The 12,916-nt window shown below is 40.4% G+C and overlaps 1 long non-coding RNA gene across 1 annotated transcript; it reads right to left on the reverse strand.

Moving 5' to 3' along the window:
* Window positions 1-11,705: 11,705 nt before the first annotated feature.
* On the reverse strand, window positions 11,706-12,703 carry LOC119329025. Its single transcript, XR_005159268.1, has 6 exons — window positions 12,639-12,703; window positions 12,461-12,534; window positions 12,232-12,251; window positions 12,096-12,155; window positions 11,949-12,009; window positions 11,706-11,849 (listed from the first exon to the last, which is right to left on the reverse strand). It is a non-coding gene; the product is annotated as an uncharacterized LOC119329025 (long non-coding RNA).
* Between the last annotated feature and the right edge of the window lie 213 nt (window positions 12,704-12,916).

The raw sequence follows: 12,916 nt of genomic DNA on the forward strand, positions 1-12,916 counted from the left end.
CACACGGTCCTCGCCGTAGCCGCCTGCGATGAAGACGATCGACCCGTCGGATTCTAGGACGCACACCCTCTCTCGCATAGTTCACGGCTGCCACAAACCCAAATCGCCGAAGCTGCCGGCCGCGGAAGACAAGGATGGAGGGCAGAGACGGAGCAAGACTCAATGGAGAGAGGGCGAGCCGTCACCCCTCGTCGCCACGACCGAGTCCACTGAAGTTTCTCGGGAGAGATGAGATTGGAATCGATGGGGTTGGAGGAGTTGGGGCGACTCCAACGAAGAAAGAAGAGGAGGGGTTGGAGAGAGTTGGGGCGTGCGTCCTGGGTGAGTCGGTCGTGGGTGAGCCGAACTGTTTTTTTCTTGGTCGTGGTTTTCTGTGCGTGGGCTGACTTGATGTTGGATTTTTGGGCTAACCCGGGCATGGCCCTCGCGTGATGGTTATCCTACGAAGGGGGAGGTGGGGAGGTGGTCGAACCATCACGACGTTTGATCCTCCTTTAATAGTAAAGATTTTAATCATGCGAGATGTTGGCATGCATCTCACACATTTAATAAACTAGTAAAAGGCATGTGCCATGCACGCATATAGAATCCAAAGAATGTAAATTCATACATAAGTATGAAATTTTTTTTTTGCTCTCTTTCTCTTGGTGAGTACTCTTTCTTGGTCACATTAGCTGCCACCTTCTTAGAAGAGGAAGACGTGCTAAGCTGGTCTTCCTCTACATACGTGTCTTGTAGTTCAAATAGCAGTTTACCTCACAGTAGTTGCTGCAACACTTGCTACAGTTGGTGCATCACTTACAGGAGCTGCATCAGTTGTTTGTGGTATATGAACTGAACACAGTGCAGCAGCGCGACCTGCCTGCCGGGTCTTGGCTATATGAACTGAATATATATATTGACCTGCCGAGCCTTTGGCGTGTCACCATTGAGCAACTGTGCAAAGCCAAGATGCATTGGCGGCGACCTGCCAGCAGAGCTGGCCGGAGCCCGGAGGAGACGGGTATAGTAGTAGCCGCGTGCTGGAGCAGGGCGCATGTGCAGTGCAGACGTAGGGTACGAGAGCAAGAGCTGTGACCTGGGAATAGTCGAGATGATCGAGGGCCGGGGTTGCAAGTCTGAAAGTACTCTTATTACCTGACGCATCAGACGGTGTAAACTGCGACGGGAAAAATATATAGTGCTAATAAGTTTTCAGTAATAATTAGTGACCACATGATTTCCTACATTAGAAGGAAAACGCCGTGGCACCATCGTCGTCCGATCTAGGGTTTCCCCTGGTGCTCGGGGCGTCCCCGGTGTTTGATTCGTGGTTACGTTGGTTTGGACCGCCTCTCTAGTTAGTGGGCTTAGCTGTGTCTTTTGCTTGTACGGGCCAAGCACCTTGTCTCTCTTCTTTACTATTTTGGGCACCGTGTTCATGCCTTATGTTCGTGCATGTGTCCTATCTTACTTGTACTCATTCTCTCATCTGCTATCAATAAAAAGATACACTAGGGTTCCAAAAAACTATCGGTTTTTATATTTTTTTGCTAATAACTACCAACTTTGAGGTCCGCTGTTTCAAAAAACCCAAACGACTGAGTGTTTAAATTTTAAACCGTTTGTTTGACACATGTGGCCCACCCGTCAGGTCCACATTGCGTACAAGTCAACACTGTTAGGTTGACCATTCATTGGTTATGATAGGTGGGGCCCAAATATTTATAAAAAGTAATTGAGTACCTATATTTTTCAAAAAAATCAATCAGGTCCCTGTAATTTCCTTAAAAAAGCTACCAAGTCCTTGTAAATCAGGTCCCTAGGCCGATCCAGCGCGACCTCTCTCCCGCAACCGGCCGCCGTCCTCTCCCTAGTAGAATCACCGCCCACTCCCCTCCATTCCCTCCCCAGCCGGTGACCCGAAGAGGCTGAGCTCCAAGACATTGACTAGGGGTGCGCGGCCAGCCGCTCCCTACACTAGTGCAGAACCGGGCAATAGCACCGGTTCGTAAGGCCCTTTAGTGCCGGTTTAGGAACCGGCACTAAAGTTTCGGCACTAAAGGCCCCCCCTTTAGTACCGATTCAGCACGAACCGGTGCTAAAGGGGATCCACGTGGCACGAGTCAGCTCCGGGGCCGGGAGCCCTTTAGTACCGGTTGGTAACACCAACCGGTACTAAATGGTTGTGGGTTTTTGTTTTATTTTGTATTTTTCAATTAAATTTGTGTTATCAATTTAGTTTAGGATTGTTTTACGTTATAATGAGTTGTAGTCGTCATCATCATCATCATCATCGCATATTAATAAATAAATAAACTCTAGCTAGCTAAAAATCATCATAGTCGTCTAATTACCACTATTTAATCATCATAGTCATTACCGCTAGCTATCTAATCATCATCAACGCTGGCTAGCTTAAAGAGGAAACATTCACTTTGTAACAGAAGCAAATATATCATCAAGTTCAACATAATCATCACCAACATCGAAGTTCAGGACACGGACATGAGACAAGTACTAATTAAGAGCATGAACTAGTAGCTACTGATCCTGCTGCTCCCTCTTACAGGTAGAATAACATAGAACATGTATAGTTCTCCTGATTCATCATACTGGAGCATGCAGATGAATCTGTCTCCTAATCTTGGGTTGCGCTTCTCCTTGCTGCCCCCTAGTACTTCTCTACGATTGTTAACAATTTTGCTCCAATCTTTCACTATTAAGCATTCTTCGCTTTCAGAAATCCTGAATGCACTCATGTGCAATGTAGGAAATCTTGGTGTAAGCTAACCATTGACATGCGACCTTTTGTCTCGATCCACTGAGGCACAACTGTCATCGGAAGTCCCTGTTGAAGAACATCGTATAGTAATTAATATACTAAGCAATGAAAGTTTAGCTTCAAAAATAATGTATGCAAAAGATGCACTAATTAAGGACAAATATTTAAAATCTTACCATCTTTCGATTATAGATGTGACCGTAGTTCAATACGATCACCATTGGTCGGACGTTTTGAGTACTAACATTTCTAAGTTCAGGAAATTTTTTTGTCTTGACAGTATTAAGATCCTCAAGCCATGAAACATAATGACTTATCTCCTCGCAGTTTAGTTGAGCCCCGGGGCAGTAGTAGGTCCTGTCTACCAAGCGCCGGACATGTTTGCTTGAACCGAAATAAGTTGACAATACAAATTAGTTGTCAACTATTTTTGAATAAAATGTATGAAAGACATAAACATATGCATGCATGGTTGAGAAAAACTCACCAAATGGTAGAACTGGAGGCGTTTGCACATCGACCCAGATGTCTATATTACCTTCAATATCATCTTCCGGACGAATATCAAAGGTGATAACCATATCAGGCTCAAATGCATAAGCCTTGCATAGTGCTTGCCAAGTTTTGCATTCAAAATGGATGTATGTGTCTCCATTATATAATTTGACGTTGAAAGTATACCCATGCTCCGTCTTCAAGTAAACTCTCTTTACCTCCATATCATCTATAGCACTAAAACCTATCTTATCTAAGACAAAAATTCTTGCATGGCAGGGGATGCGCTAGTAGAATAGTGAAAATTTAAAATTATAAGTTGAAGCAAATGAAGCATAAGTTTTGCATTCAAATAATAATTGATAAAGTGACTTACTATATCAACTTCGAATGTCTCATCCAGCTTGATGCTGAAGCGCCTACCATCAACAAGGAAATTTTGGTCACACAGGCCGCGCTGGTCTTCACAGTGTTCGCACATAATGAAATCTTTTTCGTCGTCAGATGACATTTCCTATGTTCATATAGGTGAAACATTAAACACCTATATCTAGCCAAATATATATTCATCTAACATTTGACATTAATATATCTAACTATATTCATCTCTAACAATTGATATTACTATATATTTAACTTTTCTATCGAATTCATCTAACATTCGACATTAATGTAACATTTATATAAACTAAAAATATATAAAAAATTAAATAAACAGAAAAACTCATTAACAAATAATATTTTAATTAGATCATCAAATCTCAGATACCTAAATTTTCTTACTAAAAATAAACTAGTTATATTAATTATTCAACTAGTTCAAATCTCATATACCTAAATAAACTAGTTCGACAATTTTCTTACTAAAAATAAACTAGTTATATTAATTATTCAACTAGTTCAAATCTCATATACCTAATTAATATCTAGCTATATTCATCGCTAATAATTGGTATTAATATATATTTAATTTTTCTATCTAATTCATCTAACATTCGGCATTAATCTAATATTCGATCATCTAATTAACTTTTCTAAAAAATAGAAAACAGAAAATGTGTGTGTGTGCGTGTATGTAAAAAAATGTGTGTGTGTGTATGTGTGTGTATGTATGTGTGTATGTGTGTGTGTATACTGCAGTGCCGCCCCGTACGCCGCCGCCCCGTACGTACGAGCGGGGACGCCGGCGTACGGGGCGGGGGCGGCGGCGTACGTACGGGCCGGTGCGCGCGGCGGGGGAGCGAGAGAGACGTACGGCCGCGGCGATGACGACGGACGGCGGCGGTGTTCGGGGCGGCAGCGCGAGACGACGACGACGACGGGCGGCGGCGGGGACATCGACGATGACGATGGACGACGGGCGACGGGCGGCGATGACGGGATCGAGCGGCGTGCGCGGCGATGTCTCGCGAGAGGTTGGAGACGAAGTGGGGAGATGAAACTGAAATTTTCGTAAGTGGTATATATATAGGATGGGTCTTTAGTACCGGTTCGTGGCTCCAACCGGTACTAAAGGCCTATTTTCGCCAGGCCAAGCGGCGGGAAACGAAGGCTTTTAGTACCGGTTGGAGCCACCAACCGGTACTAAAGGCCTTGCGTTGCCACCTCAAAGTTTAGTCCCACCTCGCCCGGCGAAGGGCAGCCGCACTGGTTTATAAACCCAGCCGCGGCTACCTCTTCTATTTATATAGTTTTTTATTTTCTACATTATTTATTTTCTTCTATTTATTTTTGAGTAATTTTTTGTATAGTTTTTTTATTTTCTGCATTATTTATTTTTTTTCTATTTATTTTCTTCTGGAAATTGAATGTTGCATACTGAACAATTAGGTAAATGACCGAAAAACAACAAATGATGTCAGAACATGTTGGAAATTGATGACATCGCTTTAAATGCTGGATACTGAACACAAAAGAAGTCCGGAATTCAAATAAGTTTAAAAAACATTGAAGTGGCCATGTAACAGATGAAGTGCGTCCAGTTTTTGCCGTGACCCTCTCTACTCTTTCGCGCATGCTATGCGGGTGATATGATGATACCATGCCAAGTTTCAACATTTTCAGGATTCATTTTGTAGTGATTTTCAATTTCACGGTCATTTAGCTCTCTAAACAATTAGGTAAATGATCGAAAAACAACAAATGATATCAGAACATGTTGGAAATTGATGACGTCGCTTTAAATGCTGCATACTGAACACAAAAGAAGTCCGAAGTTCAAATAAGTTTAAAAAACATTGAAGTGGTCATGTAACAGATGAGTAGTTCTCGTCCGAAACCCTGATACTCGGAAAGAGTATGTCCAGTTTGTACACGAAGTGCGTCCAGTTTTTGCCGTGACCCTCTCTACTCTTTCTCGCATGCTATGCGGGTGATATGATGATATACCATGCCAAGTTTCAACATTTCCAGGATTCATTTTGTAGTGATTTTCAATTTCACAGTCATTTAGCTCTCTAAACAATTAGGTAAATGACCAAAAAACAACAAATGATGTCAGAACATGTTGGAAATTGATGACGTCGCTTTAAATGCTGCATACTGAACACAAAAAAAATCCGGAGTTTAAATAAGTTATTAAAAATAAAAAAGAGGTGCAATGCTGGTTAATTTGCTTCAAGTCATTCGGAATAGTGTAGACTGCACTGCACATAGCTTAGTGCAATCTATGCTATTCCGCAAGGCTTGAAGCTAATCAACATGTAGGTGAGCATTGCAACTCTTCGTCATTGTCTGTGCACTCACGGCTTATAAACCGCTCATACTGCCTCTCTCTTGGCGAGGTGGGACTAAAAACAGCTTGCCATAACCTCATTAGTACCGGTTCATGGTACGAACCGGCACTAAATGGTGATGGCGGGGCCATAGTCTGACCGCAGGATGACACAGCCTCTTTAGTACCGATTCGTGGCATGAACCGGTACTAAAGGTTCGCCACGAACCGGTACTATTGATCGCCGCCACGAACCGGCTCTAATTCAAACCGGCACTAATGTGCTTCACGTTTGACCCATTTTCTACTAGTGCCATGGCGCGATCAGCAGCAGGGCCTCATACGGCTCATGTCCAGCAGCATGTGGCGGCTCCCCATTGGTGCGGCCACTAGCACGCAGCGGCTCCCTACAGAGCCTCATACTCTCAAAGCAGGGGCAGCAAGTGGCCGGTGGGCACAATAGGTGGCGGCGTCGAGCGGCCACACCAGGGGTGGTGAGGAGCCGAGGATAGCAGCAGGTGGTGGCGCACGAGCACCATCATGCGTAGCTCTGTGTGCCATGTTCCCTTGGCCCTGTCCATCTATAGCAACCAGCAAAGGTCACCTAACTTGGGTAGGATGCTTCCCTGGACATGGTCATTCTACCGGGAGAGGGGGAAGGCGGGCTGCCCGCCGGCGGCGTCGCTCTAGCGACCGGTCGACCGACCAAGGTGGCAAGCATGCGCGTCGAGCCCGAGGTCCTCCATGGCTGGGGGCAAGCGGCGAGAGGCAGAAAGAGAGATAGAGGAAGAAGACAGGGTGAGTAAGAGAGATAACGGCGTTGACATTTTATGCATGTTAGCTCCGACGAGTGGGCCATCCTTGTCATAATCACGATCAATTTTAAAGCACTCGGTCATTTGGGGGTTTTGAAACAGTCGACCCCAAAGTTGGTAGTTATCAGCGAAAATATAAAACCAGTAGTTTTTTGAAAACCTAGCCCAAACTGTAGTAGTTTTATACTATTTGCTCGAATTAAACGGAGTAATAGGAGGGGTTTCCATCATATGGATGTATGTTTCCCTTGTTTAAGTAAAGAGGGGTTTTCATCATATGGATGTATGTTTCCCTTATATCTAACTAGGGCATGGCTATAACTCACTTATAGAGAGGTAACCTTCCGACTCGATGAAGCCGCCCGATCGTATGGGCTGGCCCAGTGCGCGGGAGGCCGCTGCCTCTTTTTTTCATGTTTTTCATTTTTTACTTTCGTTTATACTTATGAATATTCTAAATAAATATACTAAAAATATTTTACATAAAACATTAAAAAAATGCTAAGCAAGCATTTGAAAAATGTTAAATGTACATAGAGAAAAAGTTTCTAATGTTATACTAAAAATGTATACAAAAAATATAACATGTGTAAAAAAATTGATCATGTATTTAAAAAATATTCATCTAAGCATTTGACTTTTCTGAAAAACAAGTATTTAAAATGTGTTAGACAAGCATTTAGAAATTGTTAAATGTGTATACAAAAATGTTGACCATGTATTAAAAAACTTTTAAACTTGTCTTTGCAAAATTTTAATCAAGCATATGAAAAATGTTAAATGTGTACAGAAAAAATATTGACCATATATTCAAAAAATATTAATCAAGCATTTGAACAAATGTTAATCAAGCATTTGAAAAAATATTAATCAAGCATATAGTTAAATTGCTGACCATGTATTGAAAAAATGTTAAACTTGTATTTCAAAATATTTAATCAAGGATTTGAAAAAAGAAAGTGTAATATGTGAACATAAAAAACGTTGATTATTAAAAAATGGTATGGGGTATTTATAAAATGTTAATCAAGCATTTAAAAATTGCTAACTGTATATTTGAAAAAAATGTTGACCATGTATTCAATAAATCTTAATCTTGTTCTTGAAAAATATTAAACATGTATATTAGAATAAAGTTCATTGGATATATACCAAAAATGTGTATAGAAAAACAATGCGAACCTGAGAAATAAAAGAAAATCAATGAAAAACGAGAATGTATGTTACGAATATTCCAAATAAATATATTAAAAATATTTTACATAAAACATTAAAAAATGCTAAGCAAGCATTTGAAAAATGTTAAATGTACATAGCGAAAAAGTTTCTAATGTATACTAAAAATGTATACAAAAAATATAACATGTGTAAAAAAATCAATTATGTATTTAAAAAATATTAATCCAAGCATTTGAATTTTTTGAAAAACAAGTATTTCAAAATGTTAGACAAGCATTTAGAAAATGTTAGATGTGTATACAAAAATGTTGACCATGTATTAAAACAATTAAACTTGTCTTTGCAAAATTTTAATCAAGCATATGAAAATTGTTAAATGTGTATAGAAAAAATATTGACCATATATTCAATGGTCCTCCATGGTTGGCGACGAGCGGCGGGAGGAAGAAAGAGAGATAGATGAAGAAGAATACGGGGTGAGTAGAAGAGATAACGGTGTTGACATTTTAAGCCACGTCAGCTCTGACGAGTGGGCCATCCCTGTCATAATCGCGATCAATTTTAAAGCACTCGGTCATTTAGGGGTTTTGAAACAGCTGGCCCCAAAGTTGGTAGTTATCAGCGAAAAAATAAAAGCAGTAGTTTTTTGGAACCTTAGCCCGAACTATAGTAGTTTTATGCTATTTACTCGAATTAAAGGGAGTAATAGGAGGGATTTCTATCATATGGATGTATGTTTCCCTTATGTAAGTAGGGCACGGCGACTCGATGAAGTCGAGCGAGCGCATGGGTCGGCCCAGTATGCGGGAGGCCACTGCCTCTTTTTCCATGTTTTTCATTTTTGTTATTGTTTTCATTTTCTACTTTCGTTTATACTTACGAATATTCCAAATATATATATTGTACATAAAACATTTAAAAAATGCTAAGCAAGCATTTGAAAAATGTTAAATGTACAAAGAGAAATCTTTTCTCATGTATACTAAAAATGTATAAAAAAATATAAAAGTTTATCATGCATTTTAAAAATATTAATCAAACATTTGACGTTTTGAAAACAAATATTTAAAAAATGTTAAACAGCCATTTAGAAATTTGAAAATGTGTATACAAAGATTTTAATCAAGCGTATGAAAAATGTTTAATGTGTACATAAAAAATATTTACCATATGTTCAAAATATATTAATCAAGCATTTCAAAAAGTGTTGAATGTATATAGTAAAAATGTTGACCATATATTGAAAAAATGTTAAACTTGTATTTCAAAATTGTTAATCAAGGATTTGAAAAAAGAAAGCGTAAAATGTGTACATATAAAATGTTGACCCTGTATTAAACATTGTTATCGGGTAGTTAAAAAATTTGAAGCAAGCATTTGAAAATTGTTAATTGTTTATTGAAAAAATATTGACCATGTATTCAGTAAATGTTAATCAATAAATCTTAATCTTATACTTGAAAAATATTAAACATGTATATTAAAAAATGTGTATTAGATATATACCGAAAATGTGTATAGAAAAACAATAAGAACCTGAGATAAATCAAAAGAAAACAAATGAAAAATGAGAAAGAAAAACAAAAAAAGTGGAGAAAATAAAGGTTGTGACCTTCTAATTAAAACAAAAAAAACCAACGATTTTTCTTTAACAAAGGTTGTGACCTTCTAATTAAACATGAACCCGATGGTGGACATGTGGCTAGCAGCGCAACGCTACAGCTAGGACGTCGTGGGATTGATTCCTGCGGGACCCTTTTTCTCTAGTGTATTTATTTTAGTATGAAATGGGCCGGCCCGAAACTATAGACGCGCTTCAGGCAAGACCAAAGGAAGATCCGCTATAAGCGAGATATAGCCTCTGCAATTTAAGTGAGAGCGTACAAAGGCAGAGAAAGAGAAGGAAAACAGTCGCTCGCTGGACTGCAGGCCCGTAAGGATGAAAGGGAAGCAGGAAAGAAATAGAATTAGAAAGTGGTTGGGCTGCAGCCTGGAAAAGTGAAGAAAGAATTAAGAAACAAAGAAAATCGCAAAAACCCGAACCCTTCACAGCCCCAACAAAATCGCAAAAATCAACCGCGCCAATGCCCATGGCCCTATTGCGGTTGTGGCCACGACGCTCGCCGCACTTAATCCCAAGCACACTACGGCCCTCCCCATCGCGACAACTCCAACATCTTGGTAACCCTATCCTGACACCGCAAATCACCACCGCGACGATAGCAATTGCGATGCCATGTCGACAACCTCTGGTTATCGTCGCCGCCATGTCAACTGCTTAACATCCATCGAACCCCACAGGGGAATGAACCCTACAGAAAACAGAGGAGAGGGGGTGGCGGAGCAGTATACGCCTTAGCCCAATGCTAGAGCCAATGAACTTGACTCCGAGCGGTCAAAGACGCTCGAATTGCCAGCGCAAACAAAAAAACCATATTGAATTACCTGCAGGGCACCCGCAAAAAAAAAAAGAATTACCTGCGGGAAGGAGCGCGAGTCGTTCAGCCGACAGTTAGCGCAAACAATTTCTGCGCTTCACATGGCGATCCTGGCGCCAAGATCCGTGCGATGCATCCGAGGGCGCAAAGCACGTTCACACAAGATCAGTATAGAACTATCGTCAGTTCTATAGTGTTCAGGACATCAGTCACTCAACTTGCCTTAGCTAGCAGCGCCCAGTTGCTTGGAAGAAACAACTGACGTTTTTACTTGACAATATACATTAGCAGAAAAAAGAACATCCACACTGACAAGATTTAGAACCAGTAGGATTAATTTAGGACACGAGACGAATTCTATGGTCAGAAAATTTGTATACAGCCGAACAGATAGCACTGCATTTCCATACACCACCCAGAACAATCGAACATTCGCTTCCCTTCGGTATTATCGTAAGTAAACATTGACCTCATATTATTCGGAAAAAAAACAATGACCTCATACAGCTTGAGAGAGGAATCACGAAGTTCCTGGCATGCCTAGATTTTTCATAGCAAGGAAGGATGCATTTCAAAGCTTCATCAGATGCTATCACATTATGTTCAATCAGGATAGTAACGACAAAGAAGGTAATGCAAACTGTGTGTAATGCAAATAATACAAAGAAGGTAACTGCAGCTCCCTCCACATTTTCACATTCGGGCTTGGGACCGGCAAAGGCAGTGTTAAACCACAACAATACAAAACACAAATTATAGAAACACACCAATCATTCAAGCAAAGCATACAGGACACACAATCAAGCAAATGCAATATCAATGCAGCTCCCTCCACATTTTCACATCCGGGCTTGGGACCGGCAAAGGCAGTGTTACACCACAACAAACAAAACATACAACACCAATCATTCAAGCAAAGCATTCAAGACACACCATCAAGCAAAGCATACAACACACACCATCAAGCAAATGCAATACTAATTCAAACACACACACACACACAGTCGGTCACACAGAGAGACAAGCATTCAGGACACACCATCAAGCAAAGCATTCAAGACACACCATCAAGCAAAGCATACAGCACAGACCATCAAGCAAATGCAATACTAATTCAAACACACACACACACACACAGTCGGTCACACCGAGAGTCACAGTCACAAACAGATTCAGTCACACACACAGTAGCAGTCACACAGAGTCAGTCACACATACACAGTCACAGTCACACACACACAAGAGATAGAAAGGGCACAAACAGAAAGCTAATACTACAAGCAAGACCCATAATGTAAGTTGTTTGGCATGCAGTACCTTCCAGGAATAACTTTTGCTATTTCTGCTCATTTATTCCCAAATACCTGATGGCATTAATCAGTGCATGTTCCTCCTCAGTAGTCCAAGCATCCTTCCATATGTTTGGATTCAGATGATTATGCCACCTAAGATGTTTTGAATGAATTCAAAAATCAGCTTCATATTAACAACTATGATGTTTTGAATGAATTCAAAAATCAGCTTCATATTAACAACTGCATCACCTAGACCAAATGTGTTTCCCCCGATAGCAGCCACAACTTGATTGAAGAATAGAGCAGCCGCCTGAAGAAAGAAGAACAAAATAGTTAGCACGGACTGCGAATAGAGAAAGAGACGCCAAGAAATAACAAGTTACTCAAGGCAATTACCTGTTCATTAGCAATCGGAGGAAGTCCACCAAAGTAAACACGCCGAGAATAACGAGTAACCTAAGAAAAGAGTAGTCAGACATATGCATCACAGAACAAGAAAAATCTCAAGCACAAAGAAAAAAATCGAGCATACCTACTGTGTCATGGCAGTGGCTGCATAGCAAGTGGATCGATGCAAAGGAAAGAAAGAATTAGAAAGTAACAAAACATAAAGAAGCATAATAGATCACGGGTGGGTTCATTCTGCCATCACCAAATAAACTGCAAATCAGAGTGAATCGGGTCGCGTTGTGATGACAGAATGGACTATCCATGATTTGAGTACTAGCTACACTGAATCATAAAAGGAGCACAGTAGTCACCTGTCCTAGAGCGGATAAATTGAACATGTTCAGAAACATCCCAGGATCAGCAGCAGGAAGTTCTGGTAGCTGACCTGCAATGCATCAACAGAGAATTGTTACCAGTGTGTTTACCTTGCACATAGGGGGGAAATGCATTTCAGCAAACCATATAAAAATAAAACAATCAAAAGAATACCTTGCAATGAGACTATTTTGTTAGTCCATACTTGTTTACAAGGTCAATTATTTTGTCATCCTCCTGTAGAAAAAATATCATAAATATAACTATAAAATGTGCAAGATGTTTTTTTTCTCAAGCAAAGTCAGTAGTGCAATGGCAAACCTCTTGAGTCCAACGACCTTCGATGAGTGCAGTGTTGAAGAACCTTCTGCCATGGATGTAAACATTGCACCTCTGTCCTATCTGGAAATAATTCAGCTGCATAGGTAGATACTGACAGAATATGTGAGCTC

The sequence above is a fragment of the Triticum dicoccoides genome, chromosome 7A (assembly GCF_002162155.2).
Source record: "Triticum dicoccoides isolate Atlit2015 ecotype Zavitan chromosome 7A, WEW_v2.0, whole genome shotgun sequence".
In the NCBI taxonomy this organism is placed as follows: domain Eukaryota; kingdom Viridiplantae; phylum Streptophyta; class Magnoliopsida; order Poales; family Poaceae; genus Triticum; species Triticum dicoccoides.